Raw genomic sequence first — 7,138 nt, 5'->3', positions numbered from 1 at the left:
ATTACAGAGAAAGTGTCAATCTACATTGGTAGAATTTTCTCATAGTGGCATCACACAGATCAGTGAAATCAATGGGAGAATCCTCATCTCTATGAAAAATACTATGCTAGTTGATAGTGTAGGTGTTAGGTGGCAAGGAATAATTTAAAAAATGAACAAAATAATATCTTTTCCATCAAGATATTTATGATCTGATTGGGAAGATAACATACCACAACAATCATACATATATATATATATATATATATGTATATATATATGTATATATATATAATGTTTTATACTTATATTACATAAATATTGATTTCTGTGGAATTTGCTGATATATATATTGTCAAAAAGTCTTAGAGATATGCTGTGAAGACTTGAACAGTAAACAAGAAATATTTGGTTTCAATGTTCTATTCCAAGAGTTGACTTTCTCCTTATGTTAAGTTACAGATATATTTGCTTTCTTAAAGCCACAAAAGAATCAACATTGGCAGATCTGTTCTTCCTCCCTACTAATTCACAAGCCACCATCTTTCAACCCTTCCTTTAGAGGAAGTAAGTGTTTCAGTTGAAAAGTTTTTCCTAGAAACTAGGTGGAAGCAAGAGTGAACAAATGACTTCAAAGCTCTTTCTCATTCCTGTAACTCCTTTTGGACTTAGGTCAGATGAGCAAAATTGGATAAAGTATGAAATTCAACAATATGGCCAGGGAAATTGATGTTTGTCTTTGCCACATCAATTGCTCCCATCAGAGTTAATAACAAACTCTAGTAGTTAACAAGAATTTGTATATTATAGCTACAAAATACCTTGTATGCATTATTCATCCTCAAGAGATCCTGTTAGGTGGCCAAGAACTGGACATCAAGGGGATGCCCATCAATTGGGGAATGGCTGAACAAGTTGTGGTATATGAATGTAATAAAATCCTATTGTGCTATAAGAAATGATAAACGGGAAGACTCCAGAGAGGCCTGGAAAGACTTATATGAACTGATGCTGAGTGAAAGGAGCAGATCCAGGAGAACTTTGTACACAACAACAGCCACAGAGTGCAAGGAATTTTTCTGGTAGACTTAGCTCTTCACAGCAATGCAAGGACCTGAAAAATTCCCATTGAATTCTTGAGTCAAAATCCCATCCACATTCACAGAAAGAACTATGGAATTGGATTGCAGAATGAAGCAGACTATTTTCTCTTCTGTTTTGTTTTATTCATGGTTTCTCCCTGTTGTAATTATTCCATGTAACATGACTAAGGTGAAAATGACTTTAGTAAGAATATATGAGAGCAGAGCCAAGATGGTGTAGTAGAAGGACAGACCTGTAAAAGCTCTCCCCCATAGCCCATAAAATACCTTTAAAAATGACTAAACAAATTCTAGAACAGAAGAATCCACAAAACAACAGAGTAAAAGAGATTTTCAGCCCAAGGCAGCCTGGAAGGCCAACAGGAAAGGTCTGTCATACCAGACTCAGAGCAGAGCACAGCCTATTCAGTGCAGCCCACCCTTGACCACGTGGTATGGCAGGGGCAGGACTTGAGCATGCTTCTAGGTGCAGAATCCCAGGCAGAGGTGCAGTTCCCAGATTCCTCAACACACCAACTGTAGACAGTATTAAAGGTCAGTGAGAAAGTGGTTTCACCTGAGTGAGAAGGGAGCAGGGTCCTATATTAGCCCAGGCCCCAAGTATTTTTGGAGCTCTTAGACTAAAGACACCAGGGGAATCAAGTGACTGATCTGAATCTCAGGCTTGAGTGGCAGCCCTGGGTAGAGGAAGAGCAGTGGAGTGGTGGAGCTGGAGGTGGTTGTGGAGAGGGAACCCTACTCACAGATGCTTGACAGAAAAGATTGTGGTTGCTCTCAGACCAGAATGCACACCAGGAGAGAAGTAAACTCCTCTCCCTTGACTGTACCATATTTCAGGAACTGAGAACTTACAAGTCCCCAGAGTATATCCTCCACTTGACAAAGGACTCAGAAGTCAAATAACTGACTGGAAAAATACCCCAAAAAGGGGGAAAAAACAAGACTATAGAAGTTTACTTTCTTGGTGAACAGGGATTTTCCTTGATCTTTTCAGATGAGGAAGAACAAAGCATACCATTAGAGGAAGTCATCAATGTAAAGGCTCCTTCATCCAAAACCACCAAAATAAATTTTAATGGTCTCTGGTCATGGAAGAGCTCAAAAGAGATTTTGAAAATTAAGTAAGAGAGATGGAGAAAAACTTGGGAAGAGAAATGAGAGTGATGCAACAAAATCTTGAAAAGCGAGTCAACAGCTTACTAATGGAGACCCCCCAAAATGCTGAGGAAAAAAACAAATTTAAAAATAGACTAGCCCAAATGACAAAAGAGGTCCAAAAAGCCAATGAGGAGAAGAATGCTTTAAAAAGTAGAATTAGCCAAATGGAAGAGAAGGTTCAAAAGCTCACTGAAGAAAATAGTTGTTTAAAAATTAGAATGGAACTGGTGGAAGCGAATGACTTTATGAGAAACCATGAAATTACAAAACAAAACCAAAAGGATGAGAGGTATAGAAGACATCGTGAAATATCTCAGTGGAAAAACAGCTGACCTGGAAAATAGGTCCAGGAGAGATAATTTAAAAACTGTGGGGCCATCTGAAAGCCATGATGATATAAAGAACCTCAGCATCATGTTTCATGAAATTATCAAAGAAAACTGCACTGACAATCTAGAATCGGAGGGTAAAATAAATATTGAAAGAATCTTAATGACTTCCAGGAACCAAGATGGTGAAGTGATCGGTAATTGCTATCTCCCTCTCCTTGTTGACCTTGAACAGCTCAGAGAATATCTCCCCAGGAAAAATCATACAACAGTGGGAGCAGCAAAAGGGGTAAACAGTCTCTTAGACCATGAGAATAGGAAAATCGGTAAAGAGGGTCCCTCTTGCTGTGGATGAAGGGGACCAGTGCAGGATCAGAGCTGTCCCAGACAGCTCCACTTCAGCAAATAGGGAAAAGATCCTGAGCCCCAGAGGTGTGTAGCCCACAACTGCCAGCACCAGGACACAAGGTGGGAAAGACAGAGATAGTGATCATAACTGTGAATGTGAATGGGATGAACTCTACCGTAAAACAGAGATGGAAAGCAGAATATATTATAAACCATAATCCAACAATATGCTGTTTACAAGAAACCCATTTGAAATGGTGGCACACACACAGAGTAAAGGTGAAAGGCTGGAGCAGAATATATTGTGCTTCATTTGATGTAAAAAAAGCAGAGATATCAATCCTAATCTCAGACAAAGCAAAAGGAGAAATAGATGTAATCAAAAGAAATAAGGAAGGAAACTATATACTTTAAAAAGGTACCATAGACATAGAAGCAATTTCATTACTAAAAATATATGCTCCAAGTGGCATAGCATCCAAATTCTTAGAGGAGAAGTTACAGGATAACTTGAAGAAATAGACAGCAAAATTATACTAGTGGGGGGCCTCAATCTCCCCCTTTCTGAACTTGATTAATCTAATATCAAAATAAACAAGAAAGAAGGAGATGAATAAAACTCTGGATAAGGTAGATATGATAGATCTGTGGAGAAAATTGAATGGAGATTGAAAGGAATATACCTTTTTCTCAGTGGTACATGGCACATATATAAAAATGGACCATATACGAGTCCATAAATACCTCACAATCCTGTGCAGAAAAGCAGAGGTAGTCAGTACATTCTACTCAGATCATAATGCAGTAAAAATTACGTGTCATCAAAAACCATGGAAATATAAACCAAAACTTAATTGGAAACTACATAATCTAATCCTAGAGATTGAGTGGGTTAAACAACAAATCATAGAAACAATCAATAACTTCATTCAAGAGAATGACAATAATGAGAAAACCTACCAAATCTTATGGGATACTGCAAATGCAGTTCTTAGGGGAAGTTTTATATCTTTGAACGCCTACATGAATAAAATAGAGAAAGAAGAGATCAATAAATTGGGCATGCAGCTGAAAATGCTAGAAAAAGAACAAATTGAAAATCCCCAAGTAGATATCAAATTAGAAATACTGAAAACCAAAGGAGAGATTAATAAAATTGAAATTAAGAAAACTATTGAACTAATAAATGATATTAAGAGTTGGTTTTAAGAAAAAAACAATACAATTGATAAACTTTTGGTGAATTTCATGAAAAAAGAGAAAGAAGAAAACCAAATTACTAATATTCAAAATGAAAAGGGTGAACTCACCTCCAATGAGGAGGAAATTAAAACAACAATTAGAAATTACTTTGCCCAACTGTTTGCCCATAAATTTGACAATGAAAATGAGACGGATGAATATTCTGAAAGATACAAATTGCCCAAATTAATAGAAGAGAAGATTGAATATATAAATAGCTCCATCTCAGAAAAAAAAAAAAATGAACAAGCTATTAATGAACTCCCTACGAAAAAATCTCCAAGGCCAAATGGATTTACAAGTGAAATCTATCTCACATTTAAAGAACAGTGAATTACAATACTGAATAGACTATCTGAGAAAATTGCTGAAGGAGGAATCCTACTAGATTCTTTTTATCATAACAATGCGGTTCTGATAACTAAACCAGGAGGAGCTAAAACAGAGAAAGAAAATTATGGACCAATTTCTTTAATGAATATAGGTTCAAAATGTTACATAAGATATTAGCAAAAAGAATACAGCAACTTGTCAAGAGAATAATGCATTATGATCAGGTAGGATTTATACCAGGGATGCAGGACTTTAGTTCAATATTAGGAAAACTACTAACATTATTCATCATATCAAAAACAAAACTAACAGAAACCATATAATTATCTCAATAGATGCAGAAAAACTTTTGACAAAATATGACACCCATTCTTACTGATAACACTGGAAAGCACAGGAATAAATGGAATTTTTCATAAAATAAAAAGCAGTAACTATCTAAAACCATTAGTAACAATAATATGCAATGGGATAAGCTAGATGCATTTTCAGTAAGATCAAGGTTGAAACAAGGAAGTCCATTATCACCACTGTTATTCAATATGGAATTAGAAATGTTAGTTGTAGCAATAGGAGAAGAAAAAGAAATTGAAAGAATTAAAATAGTCAAAGAAGAAACTAAGTTATCACTATTTGCAGATGATATGATGATATATTTAGAGAATCCCAGAGAATCAAGTAAAAAAACTATGTGAAATAATTAAGAACTTTGGCAAAGTTGCAAGTTACAAAATAAACCCAGACAAATCATTTAAATATATATATATTATATATATATATTATATATATTTTATATATATATATATATATATATAATATATATATATATATATATATATATATATATATAACAAAGCTCAACAGCAAGAGATAGAAAGAGAAATGCCATTTAAAGTGATGGTAAACACTATAAAATATCTGTGAGACTACCTGCTAAAATACAACTCTGCAGGAATAGGTAAATGCAAAGGACATACAAAATGAGAAAAAGTAATTTTGAGAGGAAGAAATACTTAGCAACTTGATGGATTTAGAAAAGTAGAAGGGACATCTTTTGAGGGATTTTGTAGGAAGAGAGGGATGTTCAAAGGTGACAGTGAGGAGGGAGGATATTCCAGATATAGGAAACCACTTGCCTAAACCCATATAAATTTAAATCCAATTTGATTGGAAACTTACCTTTCTCATTTCCCAATTCTCATTGCTCAGTACTCCATGCACGCTTAGCCTTTTTCATTAAATTATTGCTTTACGTACTTTCCCTATTACCCATATCTGCTTTCTCAAGTCCACCCTAACTGGCACTTAGGATAGGTAGTTTGTATTGATGCTCGTCAGTTCATGCTTGTGTCCTGTCTCCTCGTGAGGAATCAAACAATCTCTGAGATTTTCCTAGGGACGTTATCAAGTCCAAGTCTTCCCTAAATACGAATTCAGTATTTTTGAAACTGCCCCTTCCTTTCTTTTGCATTGCTCATCATCTCATGATTAGGCTATTGCTTTTGATAATTTGTTATAATATTATCCATTAAAATAATAATTTTGTAGTTGCTGGGTAGCATCAACATTGTTTCCAAAGTGGCTCCTTCCTTCTGTGGAGCAGTGTACATTTGAAGAGAATCTTAACATAGGGAAATATCATAAAAGAGAAAATAAAGTGGTATATTTTTGTGTAATAATGATGCTGCCTATATAGTATTTTCTCTATATTCTTTCAAATGGAAGACAGAGGACAAGGAACTGAAGTGAAGTGGAGTACCTTGAGAGAATTCACTTTGGAGGGGTTTTCCCAGTACCCCAAATTTTAAATCATCCTCTTTATCTTGTGCCTCCTGATGTACTTGGTAATCCTGTTGGGGAACAGCATTCTCATTACAATCACCATACAGGATCTGCACCTTAGCATTCCCATGTACTTTTTCCTCAGCAATCTTTCTTTCATGGACATCTGTTACACGACTTCCTCTGTCACTCCTATGGTGGTGAAATTCATACTGTAAAGAAATATTGTTCCTTTCACAGCATGTGCCCTGCAAATGTATTTCTGCCTTGCCATGATGGCATATGACAGGTATGTGGCAATCTGTCATCCCTTAAGATACCCTATCATCATGAATAAGAGTCTGTCTACAGATGGCAGCTGGATCATGGACAACAGGTTGCTTTACTTCCTTGCTTGCAACAAGTTCTGCCCTGCAGCTGCCTCTCTGTGGGAGCTCCATCAATCACTTTACATGTGAAATCTTAGCCTTGCTTAAGTTAGCCTGCTCGAGCTCATTGGCCATGGACATGATGATGCTGGTGGCCAGTGTGCTTTTCCTTCCAATCCCAAAGCTCTTAATTTGCATCTCATACAGTTTCATTCTCTTCACTATTCTAAGAATCAACTCAGCAGATGGAAGGAGCAAAGCTTTCTCCACCTGCTCTGCTCACCTTAGAGTGGGGATCTTGTACTATGGGACTGCCCTTTCTATGTATATGAAGCCATCATCAGTGGATTTGCAAGAAACTGATAAGTTCATAACTTTGTTTTATGGGGTGGTTACTCCCATGCTTAACCCCATTATTTATAGCTTAAGAAATAAAGAAGTGAAAGGGGCTGTAAAAAAGCTACTGAGCAGAAATGTCTTTTCACAGAAACTCTGA

The 7,138-nt window shown here is 36.1% G+C and overlaps 1 pseudogene; it reads left to right on the top strand.

The window, feature by feature from the left end:
- The first annotated feature begins 6,210 nt into the window (after positions 1-6,210).
- On the top strand, positions 6,211-7,138 carry LOC140502761 (olfactory receptor 2K2-like; annotated as a pseudogene).

Source organism: Notamacropus eugenii, chromosome 1 (genome assembly GCF_028372415.1).
Source record: "Notamacropus eugenii isolate mMacEug1 chromosome 1, mMacEug1.pri_v2, whole genome shotgun sequence".
Classification (NCBI taxonomy): domain Eukaryota; kingdom Metazoa; phylum Chordata; class Mammalia; order Diprotodontia; family Macropodidae; genus Notamacropus; species Notamacropus eugenii.
Note: the sequence above shows the minus strand (reverse complement) of the source record. Positions and strands in the feature narration are given on the sequence as shown.